Below are 15,265 nucleotides of genomic sequence, written 5' to 3' on the forward strand. Positions count from 1 at the left end.
AAAAATAAATCCTTTGTTAAAAAACACCTTAATAAAGATACAATTACTACACTTTATCATTTCAGAATCGGCTGTGATAGTCATTAATTTCTTTGGCTTAGCTTTCAGACCGACGGTTTTGGATAAATAACGTCTGTAGATAAGATCAATGCGACGGATATGGGCTTCGTATTAATGTGAACTTTTTTAGTAATGCCCAGTAAAATCAATGAGTGATCTAAAAAGAATAATTATTTTTTATACGTGCAAATTTTTTATATTTAATCTTCTAATAATAAACCAGATATAATTGGATTAAGTTATTAAGGAAAAAAAGATGAAGATGAAACAACTTAATTCACTACGTTGGTCATTTGGTGACGTAGAATTGTTGCTTCATAATAATTAAGGTCGAATAAATATCGTGGCTTTTATAATGTTTATTACAGTGTAGGTGAATCAAATATAAAAGAGAAAATTACAGTTTAATCATAATTTTATGAGTTGTTTCGTAACTTATTATTAGGAGAAATATTATAGTTCAATAAGCATATAAAAATGTGCGTGTGAAATAAAAAATTTGACTAAAAATATTATATTAATATTTAAGGAAGAAGACGAGGGAACGGATTCATTCGTCAAGTAAACAAAATCTAAGCTAGCCAATTAATCGCACTAAAGATTAACCTTGCCTGTCAACAAATCAAAATCGAAACGAGTGTTGTTGCGTTGGTTTAACCTTTTCTAAGTTATATGGACAACCATAAAAAAGACAGTGATGTACACAATAATACCATCCGCATGAAGTACACATTAAGAACCGTGTCATCTCAAAATTGATCTGTATAACGTCTGCGGAATAGAAAATTTGTATCGACTATGTATGTTGTATGTATATACGAGAGATTTAAATAAGAACAACTTGCGCTTGTTTAATAGTTAAATAGAGAAAATGGAATATGAGGTTTCAATAGAGATAATATTAGGAGTTAAAGAAAAGTATAAATTAGATTTTAATTTTTTTTATGAGTATGAATTTACAATTTTAAAAAAGGAGATGGCATGAATAGTTAAATAATTAGTTTGGAAGCACTTCTCAAATGAACAAATAGAATATAGATACGTTTTCAGATCAAGGCGACCAGAAAATGAAAGAAAACGAAAAAAATAAAAGAAAATACAATCAAAGGATCATAAATAGGAGCGATTAATTAAAATCTGTTTACGTAAATCAGTGAAGAGAAATAGCAGAAAAGATAAAATTTTAAAACACATTTCATAGATAGAAAAACGACTGGACCAGAACATTTTAGAATGCTCTATTGCCCTATGATGATCTTAAAATGTGTTTTCCAAAAGGATAATGCAACAAAACACTATTCTGTGGCCGGCGCAACCACCAAACTTAAACTCTGTTGAAAACTTGTGGAACCAATATCCTACTTACTACACTTTAAAAGTTCATAATATAAATATTTTACTAATTTTTAAATAAAAATGTTTTAACTTTGCTTAATTTATAATCGTAGTTCTTGGATTTGTGTTAATAAATGAAACTAGTTGACATACCAAAGTTTGGAGTAAATAAAATATTCATTATTTTTTAACATTTTCGCTAACTATTTGCTTACACATTTACCGATTTCATTTTGTTTGGTACCGTCGAATAGAGAATTTTACGCTCCTTAATATAATGTATAACAGGATGGGGGTTCCCATTTGACATATTAAAGTGAGGTTAGCTGGAGGTGAGGAAGTGATTGACAGAACTTCAGTAAATGCATAATTAAACGTCCCCTGTATATCTAATTTGACGTGCTTTTTTTTTTTGAAGAGAAAAAAAAAAAAAAAGAAGTTATTAAGGGTGGATTGTTTTGAAATAAAAGCACTGCATATTATTTCATCGCATAGAAATTCAAGGAAGTACCCCTTTTTAGAACAAAAATAAACTCGCACGACTGTTTAAACTATAACTTTATATTAAAAAAAAATCGGTCCACACTGATGGACGCCAAAAATCCAATTTACCGACACAAAAAAATCTTTTCAATTAATCAACTTTCCTAAAAAACTAATTGCATGTGTATCCATTAGTATTTATTAATGAATTCATGTTTTTTTCCATAATTTTTTTACCATTTAAAATTTAATTTTTGTTTCCGCACTGTTGGGCGCCAAGAAAGCACTATAAAATTTGTATTATTTTAGGCAAGTATACACAAAAATCTTCATATTTTATAATCTTTTATATAATAATTAATTGCATAGGAATCTAAGAAATTACGCACAACTATTTAAGCTATAACTTTATATTAAAAGAAATCGGTACACACTGTTGGGCGCCAGAAATTCACTTTGCTGACAGATAAATCCCAATTAATCAACTTCTATAAAAAAAACTAATTGTATCTATGTACTTAAGTACTTATTAATGAATTCCTGCTTTTTCTGCATATTTTTTGAAATATTTAAGCTATAAAGTATGTGTCTATACTGTTGGGCGCCAAAGTTCTTATATGATAAATATCACAGGAACAATAAATGCTTTGAAGAATAAATGAAAAATATGCATTAAATTTCGGTAGCACAAACCTTGAAAATTCAATTGATTTATAATATATAAATCTAAATAAAATAGGTTTTTATTAAAATTTAACGAAAACCTAAATTTGTATACAATTTTCCAATAAATAATTTAGGTTTTTGGTTTAATGTTATCCTTGTGAGTCTCTTTATAAATTTTGTTTTTTAATTTTTATAAAACCGCAGAAAGTATAAACTATCTACATCAACTACTTTATTGCAGATAAACACGTATTTTTGGCTAGTAAACAAATATTTGACTACTTTAAAAACACATTTGTACTAAAGTAACAAAAATAAAACAAATTTTGCCTGAATACATTTATTTATAAAGTTTGGCAATACAATTAACTAAAAAGTTGATATAATTAACTAAAATTGTGATAATCCTCACAGATCTTCGGCACAGCAAATGTCTCTGTAAGTTTTACTTTTTCAATTCTTTTAACCCTGTTACTCTAACAACCTAAATTTTATTTAAACCATGTTAGTCCCATAGCAGTTACAGCTATTTACCTAATTGAAATATTTATGATTTCTACTACGAAATACTATTTCAAGAAATTGTTTAAAAAATATGAGTCATGATATTAAAATAGTAAGTTATTTCTGATGCTGGCAAACGTAAGTGTCAGAAATATCAACAAATTTTTATAGCGTATCTTAATTAGCGTAATTAATACTAGTAGCGTAATTTATACTACGATTATTTTTTTTTAGACAAAACAAATGTAAATTAATTTTAATGCTAAGTATCCCAGAATATAGACCTACACAAGAGGTTAAACTATAACTTTATATATGTTGAAAAAAATTGCTCCACACTGTTGGGCGCCAAGTTTTTATTTATAATTTAAATATACGAACAAAAAATGCTTTAAAGAATTAATTTTTATGATCGAACTTAATTAAAATTGCCTTAAAAATAAATAGAAAAAATTCAAAAGTTTGTCTAAAAAATATAGAAGTCATGAAATTAAAATAGTTAGATATTTCTGGTGCTGACAAACGCAATTGTCAGAAATAACAATATATTTTAATCGCTTATCTCTTTTAGGGTGTTACTATTTTTCATAAAATTTAATCTAATTTATACTTCGATTAATTTTTTTTAGATAAAGCAAATGTATAATTTTAACATTGAGGATCCCAGAACATACTGCACACAGACCTTCACAAGCGATTAAACTATATAATGTTGAGAAAAAAATTCTTCCACAATGTTGGGCGCCAAAGTTTTTATTTATAATTTAAATATAAGAACAAAAAATGCTTTGAAGAATTAATTAATTTTTATGATCGAACTTGATGGTAATTTAAAAATAAATGAAAAAATACTAAACATTTAATTTTCCACTTTTTCTATATTGTTGGACAGAGAGAAGACAGAGAAAATAATACAAGCTTTGCCTGAATACATTTATTTGTAGAGTTTAGTAATATACTTAACTAAAAACTAACCAAAAACTAAAACTATGCAAATATAGTGTATTATTGTGTATATATTATAACTATAATATACATATATACATGTAATTACCATACTTTTTTACTTGAGATGGTAGGACTATAAGAAAAAACTTTCTAGTCCAATAAAAAGACTTAAAGTATACCCTAGACAGAGCTATTTGTCACGACAGCCACGAAAATCCGTTGCCCATACTAGCGATGATTAATTAACATTTTTAGTCCTTCGAAGCCGGATTATATAGCAGACCTGAAGTCACCAGAGCGAAACGTTTGTATTTAGAAAGGGGGTTAAGTGTCATATGTGACCCCGTCAGAAAAAAGTCCCAAAGAAAGAGATGAAAAGAAACGAAAATAATAGAATTTGCTGTTTGTTTACCAGCAAATGTCATTTATAAGGATCAAGATGATTGGCATTGTGCAGGGCATATTGGGCGTAAATGATGGGTCTTCGACGTGTCACACGCTATTAGTCGTTTCTTTTTTGTTATTGTGGCTTACCAAGTTTTCATGAGAAAAAATTGTGCGCGTGTAATCGCAGTTGCTTTAATGAATGCCTTTAGAAAAAATCCGCAAAACCTCGCAGACGGAATCTTTATCTCTCCGAGAAGAACGGGAAAAGAATCTCGCCTTATCGACGGTTCTGATCGATATACTGCCCCGATTTTTTGCCATTTAGAGATGTTAAAAGTCGCAGCTGAAAATCAGTTATCCGTGGCATCCTTTAACACTTCCAATAATTTAAAACCGAATCGATCTTATAAAAAGCGAACAAGGTCCAAACTTCTGAAGACAACATTCCGCGATGCCTCTTGAATTTATAATAAAATATCGAGGAAGGTTGGTGCATGAAGAAAAAAGACGCAGCAAATAAATTTAACTATTTTTACAAGATTATTATTAAATGAAGCGCAGCATTATTACCAATTTCTATAACATACCATATTCCTAGTCTTATCTGTTTATCTAAATAATCTAACTAACATCCCAAGTATTTTTTTTATTCGTAACTAATCAGGGTCAAAGTACGATCTTAAGAGAAAAATCTACAGTGTTATTTTATAATATAAAGAAATAAAAACTATTTGTGTTTTAATGTATTTTTTTTACTTACTTATTAGTCAAGTCTACCTGATGTTCATACGAGGGATAATGTTGCCATATTTAAATACTCCGGCACTTCAGATGTAAGTCAACAAAAAGCATAAAAAATTGTTTGAAGAACATATATGAAAGCGTATTAAATTGCATTAAAGCCACCAGGACATCTTTTAGGGGAAGATGCACTACCATTGTTATCCTTTTTCTTTTGTAAGATCAATGTGTATTTTTTTAACGTACAGTCGTTTTAATGTACTCAACTTTGATAAAGAAATACTTGGTTAGAAATGTAACATCTTTAAACGAAATAATTTATTAGTTAATAAGTTTTATAGAAAGATCTAAAACTAAATTTATAGTATACGCATTTTGCTGATTGTTTGTCAAATTTAGCTTGCAATATATTGTTGGCAATAATTATTCTGATAAACGAAATATGAGAATTATGGTTAGTTTTATTAGTATAAAAAACTCCCGGTAAGAGAAAATACTTACGGTTTTTTGGAAGTGAATTATGTTCCTAATTACTTCAGGCATATGGATATCTGAATTAAATAAAAGGTAATCTGCAGATCTATTTCTCAGCAATTTTATAAAAATATATGAAAATGGTTTCTGTTAAAATAATTTTTAATTTTATTCTGTCACAATACTTCCTGAGTTACTTTGCGACTTATAGCGTAGGTATTAGCCCGTATTTATAAAACTGAAGCATTTACTTTGAAGTAAAAGGTACAAGCAAAAGGTAGAAGTAAAAGGTTTTGCTCTAATTCGTATTCATAATCTCTACGTCTTCCTTGCAAGCAAATGCTTCGGGAAAATAAAGTAAAAGGTACAGAGATTAGCGATTTCGACAAGACATCACTTGCAGCGTGCAGTCAATGCGTATGTGGTCTGAAACTGATGGGGTTGATCTTATTTATTTCATAATCAAAAGCAGTTCGCACGTCAAATTGACGTAAAGAAGATCCATCTAACTTATTTGTGCAGTTATTTTAAAGTGAATAAAATATTTAAAATGTCTGACACCGATAGTAAACAGGAAGTTACCGAAGATGCCCCTAACGAGATGATGTTTATCGCTCAAAAAGTCCAAGCATTTCCAGACATTCTCGAGAAATCTAAGTTCCAGCGATGAAAAAAAAGAAAACTGCTGCATTAACTAATATCGTTAAGGAATACGTTACTTTATTTGGCAAAATGATGGATATTAAAGCTTTTATGAAAAAAGTGAACAATATGAAAACGCGACTAAAAGATAAAACAGGGAACAAGCCCATTCGTCTTTTGTCCTGGGAGAAAGTTATGTTAAATGCTATGGATGCGGACATAAATCCTTTACTAAGTCGGGTACCAGGTGAGAAATAGATTCAGGTCTTTATTATTACCTTGTAGGTACTTCTCATGCATGTATATTTTTGCGTGGCAAGTCAACCTTCTTTACCTACTTCAAAGGATGACATTATAGTGAAAACCGATGCCTATCAGATGATTATGCCTTAAGTAGTAGCTAACAAAAAGCGATCCTACACATCGGTTGAAGAGGTTGCTGCAAAAAAAAGAATCCTCCAAAACCTACCTTTGCTTCGGGCAAACAAGAGTCTGACGAGACGAGGCAGTAACGACAACTCAGCTTCAACGATTAGTTTTAGTTAAACAACTGAAAGTTGCTCGTCTCCGACAACAATATTACTCTGCCAAGCTAAAAAATTTAAACGAGGCATCAAATGAAAAAGCCTCGCAAGAGTATGTTGTTGGAAATAATATTTACCAAAACTTGTAAAAATAGACGTATATGTAATATGTATTATTTATAACAAAAAAAATAATTAAACGTTTTTTTCCAGTTCAAACGTGTAAGTTTATTTTTAGTTTAAGTAAATACATCTTTGTACGTTTGAAGTAAACGACATATACATAGCATTACATGAAAGTTTTAACGCTAATTATACAGCTTAATTGTTATTGGTAATAAGAAGAGCTAATTCCATTCGCCGCCTTTGTCCTTGTGCGCGAATAGCATCTACAGTTTCATTCTCTATAAATGGCAAGTCCTGTTCTTCTTCTTCATCATTTTCTTGAAAATCTTCATCTCTTAATTGCTTAGCTATATTGTGCAACACAGCACACGCAATTATAACTTTTGGAATACTGGTCAGTTTTAATCTGCATCCATACTTCAGGATAGGAAATCGCCGCTTTACTTGCCCAAATATATGCTCAATCACAACTCGCTCTGATGTAAGCAGCCTGTTAAAGGCTCTCTGATATTCCTCGTGGGGTCGGTGTAAGAAGTCATAAGACATGACATTATACCATACCCACTGTGTCCTAGAAAAATAGTGTTTCTTTTTTTTTTCATGATTTCACTCACTGCCGAATTTTTCCATATACAAGCATCATGGACTGATCCAGGCCAACTTGCATCTATACTAGTTATAACAGAATTCTGGTCGCATGTAACCTGTACATTAATACTGGCAAAACCTTTTCTGAGGCTGGTTTTTCATCAAGACGAATATGAGTGCAGTCGATAACTCCAATAGCTGTGGGAAAACGGAACCTGATCAGTCATTTCTCTTTGGCCTGCATAATTTGATTTTCTTTATTTGGGACACTGATTTGATTTTGATTTGGATTCTAGACACTGTGGGTCGCGAACACCCCAATTCTTCAGCTATTCCGCTCTGAAATCCAGGGTTTGCACAATACCGCAGAAATATTTTCGTTTTCTGCACAGGTGACTGGGCTGCTCCACGAGATTCGAAATCCATGCCAAGAAAGTAATTTGCCAACTACACCACATTTTCCTCCTCAAATCTAAACAGCGTCTTGAAATCTGACTCACGAGGTGTACGTCTTGGTTTGTAGTATTTTCTTGTACGTAAATGCACCACATTAGCCATAACTAACACAATACTGCGACTAATCAACCAAAGATCACTTAAACAAGCCCTTACAAATAGATTTCATTAAATGAAATGCACATATTTTAGGATGCAGGCTCTAAGATACCGGGACAACTAATGATAAAATGAGAAAAGTTGCTGTAACCTAGATTCCTTTTTTTAGAAGCAAATCCTTTAGTTTTTAAGCAAATGCTTCTTTTTATAAATAAGAAAAAGTTAACACCTTTTACTTTGCAGAAGCGAGACCTTTCCTTCACTTTTTTTTATGCATATACTTTGAAGGCATTGCTTTATTTTTTGAAAGCAAAAGGTAAAACTTTTTTTTATAAATATGGACTATTAATTAAACACTTTTAAAGCAAATATTCTGAAATGCTTAAGTATTGTAATGTCTGAAATAATGGTTTTATATGACGGCTACGAAATACGTACGTACATTCTAAGATACTTGATAAAGAAATAACTTTATTCAAGAGACTATACGAAAACATCTATTCTTGCACTTGTCTCGGAACAAGTACATGTGGCATCCTCTAACAGTCGCTTTTTAAAATACAAATTAACGTCTGTCCTCTCTAGTGTGCTTTAAGTAATTTTAAAATATTACTTTTTATAAGTAACTTAATCGATCACAGACCTAAACCACCAATTTTTTGCGATCGTCAATGATTCATGGGTCTCAGATAGGTCTTCTTACCGAAAAAAGGAACCAAAGTCCTTTTTTTTGGCATTCTACCGCATCTCACTTCTCTAATATAGCTTAAATCGTTTTGAAATATTACTTTTCGTATGTAATTGAATCGATCACAGATGTAAGCTATCAATTCTTTGCGATCGTCAATGAATCATGCGTCTCAGATAGGTTTTCATACCGAAAAGAAGGTCAAAGGTACATTATTTGGCATTCTACCGCATCTCACTTCTCTAATATGCCTTGAATCATCTTGAAATGTAACTTTTCGCTTGTAATTGAATTGACCACAGACGTAAACTATCAATTCTTTAAAATCGTCGATGATTTATGAGTGTCAGATAGGTTTTCATATCGAAAAGGGGGCCAAAGGTCCATTATTTGGCATTCTACCTCTTCTCACCTCTCTAGTATGCCTTGAATCATCTTGAAATATTAGTTTTCGTATGTGATTGTATCAATCCTTAATGATTCCTAGGTCTCAAATAGGTTTGCATGCCAAAAAGTAGGTCAAAAGTCCATTATCTGATAACGCGTACATTTTATGCGATATGAAATATGTACATTATTTAACTATCAAGTATTTTATGGCTATTCTTTCTTAAATTTGGCAAAAATAATTTTTCTTTTAGTACTGAATAACTATGATAAATCAAATGTGAAAACAATAAAAATTTTATTCAGTAGCACGAATATGCTTACAAGTTTAAATTTAGGTAACTCCTACTTAAAATTTTCTGTTTGAGTTTAAGGTTCATATTAGCCATTTGCATTACTAGTTTTACAATAAAAATTCATCTCTCCATTTTTTAGATACTTCACTAAGCGTTCTGCTCTTCTTTCGGCTAAATAAATTAACGAATTGGTTCAACTCGTTCCGTCTAAATAAAGTTTATGAAACAGTTTTGACACACGCCATAAAAACGCAGAGGATGCTCGAAAGGCGTGCAAATCAGAGTTCCTTTGTAAACGTCGACAATAGCGTGAAACGCTCTTGAAAATTGCGATGATACTGTGTCGGTCATGTTTTCGGTTTTGACATTAATCACGACTGTGCAAATTAAAATACGTTTGAATTATATTATAAGCTTAAACTGAAAAATATATATAAAAAGTACTCGTGCTACCCTTTTTACACTAAATAACAAAATAAAAGGTCGTAAAGCAAAAAGAAATCTCTGTAGCGAAATAAATTTTCTTTCGCGACAAGTCACACAAAATACATTAACGTATACGCAATGTTTACACGTAAAGACCGCCTTATAATTGCGGGTATTCGCAATAAAATATTGTTTTATCGTATATAAATACCTAGGAATATGTTCTGTGCAGTGGGTGTCAGGTGCTTCACATGAGGTCAGGGAACCTTATGCCTTTGCGACGTTATTCCGATGCCCTGACGGTATGTTCGTTAGTTTTAGGATAAATACCTTATTTAAATTAGCGACAATTTTTAAACAAAAATAAGCCATTAGTTTAAAATTTAAATTAAACATATGGTCCTCCATCACACAACACTACTACAACCAGAAATCTTCTCTAGAGTACCCCTGTAGAGTTATTTTGCTCAAGTGAAATGTAAACAAATCTCAAGACTGATTATATGGAGGTTGATCACTAATGTATTAGTTTTTTTTTATTAGCATAGAGCTATATATTTTCTAGCTGTGATCTAAAAAGAAACATGTGTCGTAGTGTGAAAAATGCTCCTTTTAATTATTAATTTATTACATTAATTTATAGCATAACTTAATTGCATCTTACGCTCCTCTTATTAAATTCGCTATTGGTCATAGTAATGGACCGTGTGGCAATACCAGTTGTTAAGGAATTCAAAATGGTGGTTGTGATTTTTGACAACAAGTTTTGTTCGTCAATTGTAAAGTGGTTCAAGTTTTTTAAGTTCTGTAATTATCTAACTGTTGCTTTGTTTGCGTATTACTATGTATCCTATGTTTATATTTTATTATAATTTTTAAAAAGTTTTGATTTTACCACTTGTATTTTCTTAACAGCCATCTGAAGAAGTCTCAAGTCTGAGAAAAAACGTCATGCGATAACAAATAAAAATAAAAAAATTGAGGCTGTATTTTTGGAAACCTTTTATTTGGTGAATAAGTATTTACCGAATAAGTGAGTAGTAATATTATTTGTATTTACACAAGTATTAAACTACTTATGTGCTAATTTTGTACGTTTATATATAAATAAAAAATAAATGTCTTATTTTGTTTTTTTTTCCATAAAAATTTTTTCAATGTTTGCAAATGACCTGAAGTTATGAGAGCAGCACATAATGAATAATTGCATTAAGTTACTGTCTAAGTTTAGGTTAATGTTGATTTGATCTATTATTACAAACTAGTATTGTCATCCTTAAATCAGATGAAAATTTGGCTTTAATTCGTTAATAAATATTTTTCTGAGGCTGGTTATTATCAACTCTTTTATTCTGTTCTAATTTAGTTATTGATGTTTTTTTTACTATTTTATAGGGTCATAGTTACTACAGCTTATTATTTACTATTGATAATTATTTTGCTTATTATAATGCCTTTATAGCCTAAAATCTCGCAAACATTAGTCTATCATAGTCAGAGGTTAGGCTCTTTCTTTATCTATTTAACTGCGACTAATGCCTTTTTAGATATGCACAGTCAAGTAGGGCTGTTACTTTTTTACAATTCAGACATTATACACTCGCTAGCTCTATGTTTATTACTAATACAAAGTGCCCTATAAAAATGTTATTCTTTGAAAGAGAAAAAAATATCCTAGCAATCTAACACTTAAAAAACCAGTTAAAAAAATCAAGTTAAGCAATTTATAAAAATGAAACAACATATAGTTTTGTAGATGATCATGTTACTAGATTTATGAAACAAACTATTTTCTAGTCTTGTTCTGACATGCCGTAATTTTTTTATAATGTGTTTGTGCGAAAACTCCTTGTATGGTGAATCTTCATGCTATCTAGTAAGGCACGCACAATAATATGCTCGAGTGTCATCTCTCATAGGTATATAATTTAACTACTTCCTAATAACAATAAATTAAAGGTTTTTTTTTAGTGATTTCTATGTCACCGAAATTACTTTTGATATCCCGGTTCAGATAGAACTTTGTAGTACTTTTTAGGCATGACCTCTTAGGTCAGTGAGAGTCACGAGAAATAACTGAGAAAAATAAAAAAATTAAATTTTCTGAAATAAATGTGCACTCTGCATGAGAGCTGTAATAATGTAAGCCATAAATTGATATTTCAAGGTTTTAAATTAACCCAAATGCATATTCAATGTTCCCCACAAAACGGTCCAGTTCCTAATTCTTCCGTGGCATTTAGAGATCCCAAAAAAGGTGCCCGCCAAAGGTCCGAGACATTTTTACGTGACAGTCTAATCGTAAGTTATGATAGGCCATTTGGAAAAACATGCTTTTTGGACTTTCGAGATACGATAGAACTAATTTCTTTAGTTATTAGGTATTTAAGCCGTGTTTTAAGAAATAAAATCGTTGTTAAGAAAATGGCCTTAACGGTAGATGAGTAGTTTATGAAACAGTCTGTTTTTAACATAAACATTGGATGTGTGACTTTTAGTATATGGAAATTAAATTACGCCTTTAAAAATAAAGAATTTTAATTTAGAGTTGATTTAAAGTTTCCACTTTAAGTTTCATTTTATGTGCTATAGTGATAAAAATAAAAAAATTATCTCGTATACAGATTTGCTTAATTTCTTGTTTTAGTTCTCATTAATCAAATTATATAAAAATAAACTTCTTGATTTATTAATTTATTTAATAAAATTATTTACCAAAGGATACTCCTCATTGGTTATATCATCTGGATAGTTATACTAAATACCTACAAATTCTTTCCATAGTAAAAAAAAACTTTAAATTAAATTTGGTGTATGGTCGTTTGGCATTGATGAAAACTTATTGTAAAATCTACTTTTAATTTAAATTTTGATAGTGAAGTTAGGCGCCAACATTGTCACCTTTAAACAACTTAATGGCAACAAAAAAAAATTACATCATATTCAGATTTTTGCATCAGCTGAAGTGAAATGCTCAACACCATTAAAAAATTATTTCTAGACTTAAAACTATATTTTGTAAAAAAATAAATCTCTTAAATAACACGGCCGGCCCAATTTATTTACTTTATAAACTAAGTCGTACATATGACACTTTCTGCGGTTATTCATATTTAATTTATATTTTGCAATTCCATAACTGTGTGGGTACTTCAGTTCCATCAATATTCATTTTAAAATTCTCAACGCTTTGTTTTTAACTTTGAAGCATTGAACTTTAAATTATGCTTTTCGGCAAGTAAAACAATTTTCTATAAATCAAAGTAAATTTTTTCCTGTGCACGCATATCTGATATGTTGAAAGAACTTTTGCAAACACAAATTGGTGTATTTTTGAGTATATAAGGCCTTACTTAACGTCAGCAACATACAGAAAAAAGACCAAAGGACCTTGAGTAGAACCTTGGGGCACACTTTCTGTAACACGCAAAAAGTTGGGGTACTTACACTTAGCATTTCTCAGTCTTAACACAATGATATGGAATGATATGAAATAGGCTCAAAAAATGTCATAGTATTTTCCGAAAAACCAAATTAGTGTAACTTGGCCAATAGTATCTGGTCATCAATAGTATCAAATGTTTTACTAAAGTCAAGTACTGCTAAATATATTATATATTTTACGTCATCTTTAGTTCTATACGACTTTTAAAAGCCCGATTACTGGTCAGTAAAAATTTCTAAGGGATATACACACTGAATTATTTAATTATAAATCTTTCGAACATGAAAATGTGGGTACAAACATAAGTATTACCGTTTTTCGTTCACTTGTAAACTTATTTTCTATAATGCAACTGTTTATAACATTTATAAGATGTTTTAAACAAAAAGAAAGGAAAAGTTTAAGGTCTTATATTACAAAATTTCATCGGTACCTACTGCGTTTGTCCCTATGCTATTATTAATTTTATTAATTAATTTTATGCTAAACTTTTTTTCAATGACATTGCACCTAATTGAATTATAAAAGTGAATTTGGAGTATTTATGGTATCTAAAAAATAGTTGGTTAAGTACTGAGCTTTATTCAAATTTTCGGGTATGGAGTGAAAACTCAAATAAAGAGGAAACCTCAATTTTATTATTTGTAAAATTCAGTTTTCTTGTACTTGACCTCATTTAAAATTCCTTGCCCTTTTTAAAGATATATTTTTAAAGAAAGTTTTTTTTTTATTATTTGCATCTCTAGTGTAATTTCTTAATTGTTTATAGTATCCATTTGTAGTAATTTTCAACATATTTTTTGTGTTTTATCTCTATGATCAATGATTGTCTCGGATATGCATGTTCACTCAAACTTTTATATTACAAACTACTAATGGATACAACTACGTCTAAGCGAAATTAAATATTTAACTGAATGTTGATTCTAGTTGAGTCATTTATTAACTGATAAATCAAAAATGCCTAAAATATTATAAAAAGTCCATGGAGGTACTATCTTTCTCAGTAAATCTCTATTTAGATCATCAGAAATATATTTGTAGAAAGCGAACTGTACAAATTTAAAAGCTAAATACTTTTTTTGTTTAAATTAATTTTAAAACTCAGGTATTCAAATTCCTTTTACCGTAACTTCCAACTTTTCTACCATCTTTTCCTTTAAAATTGAAATTAAAATTATCATAGTTTCAACTGTTGTCAACTATGTTTCAGAAACTCCCAAAACATCAAAATCATATTTATGAGCATAATTTATAAAGCCGTTAAAGCTTGTTTTTATGAAAACCTTTTGACTATAGTAAATTACAGATTTTTATAATATATTTTAAATATCATTTTAATTATAGGATTTGTTACTTCTTTTTATATCAAATATTACTTTTGGTACCTTTTTTCAATTTCTTTCTTTAACAAGCTAGCGACAAAAGTTAAAACGTAGGTTACGTTCCTACTTGCCTATTGATGTCTTCCTTTCAGATAAGCACAGTCAATTAGGGTTGCAACTTCGCTTTCTGCTTCTTAAACGTGTTTTTTTTTAACCACAAAAACGCATATTGTTTTTATAGAATAATTGATAATTTGCTAAAGATATTCTGTTTCAACGTGTTTTTTAACAATATATAATATTAAAGTAATTTTCAATGTTTTATAAATCTTTGCAGAAAAAAAAACATTTAAATGAGTAAGGAAACATGCAAAGCAAATATATCTACTTCTGACTAGTCGAATTTATGTAAATACTAATTTACTCATACTTAGCCAATAAATGTTGCATTTTATTATATATATTTACAAAGAGCTACAGTATGGTAAGTTATGGTATTGACTTTGAGTAACACAGTTCTAATTAATTTTATATATTCCTTTTTTTATAATCATATTTCGTATTATAAATAAACGTTTCTTGTAACACTGGACTAATAAAATAAATTGTAATACCTTAGTCTAAAATTTGGTGAATATAAGGAATATCAAAATCTATTTTAAATA

General features: G+C 29.8%; 1 protein-coding gene across 1 annotated transcript in view; it reads left to right on the forward strand.

The window, feature by feature from the left end:
* The window catches only part of LOC126739706 (knirps-related protein-like), a 221,086-nt gene that overhangs the window by 70,105 nt on the left and 135,716 nt on the right, over nucleotides 1-15,265 (forward strand). The window lies entirely within an intron of this gene.

This window comes from Anthonomus grandis, chromosome 8, assembly GCF_022605725.1.
Source record: "Anthonomus grandis grandis chromosome 8, icAntGran1.3, whole genome shotgun sequence".
NCBI classification, from domain to species: Eukaryota; Metazoa; Arthropoda; class Insecta; order Coleoptera; family Curculionidae; genus Anthonomus; species Anthonomus grandis.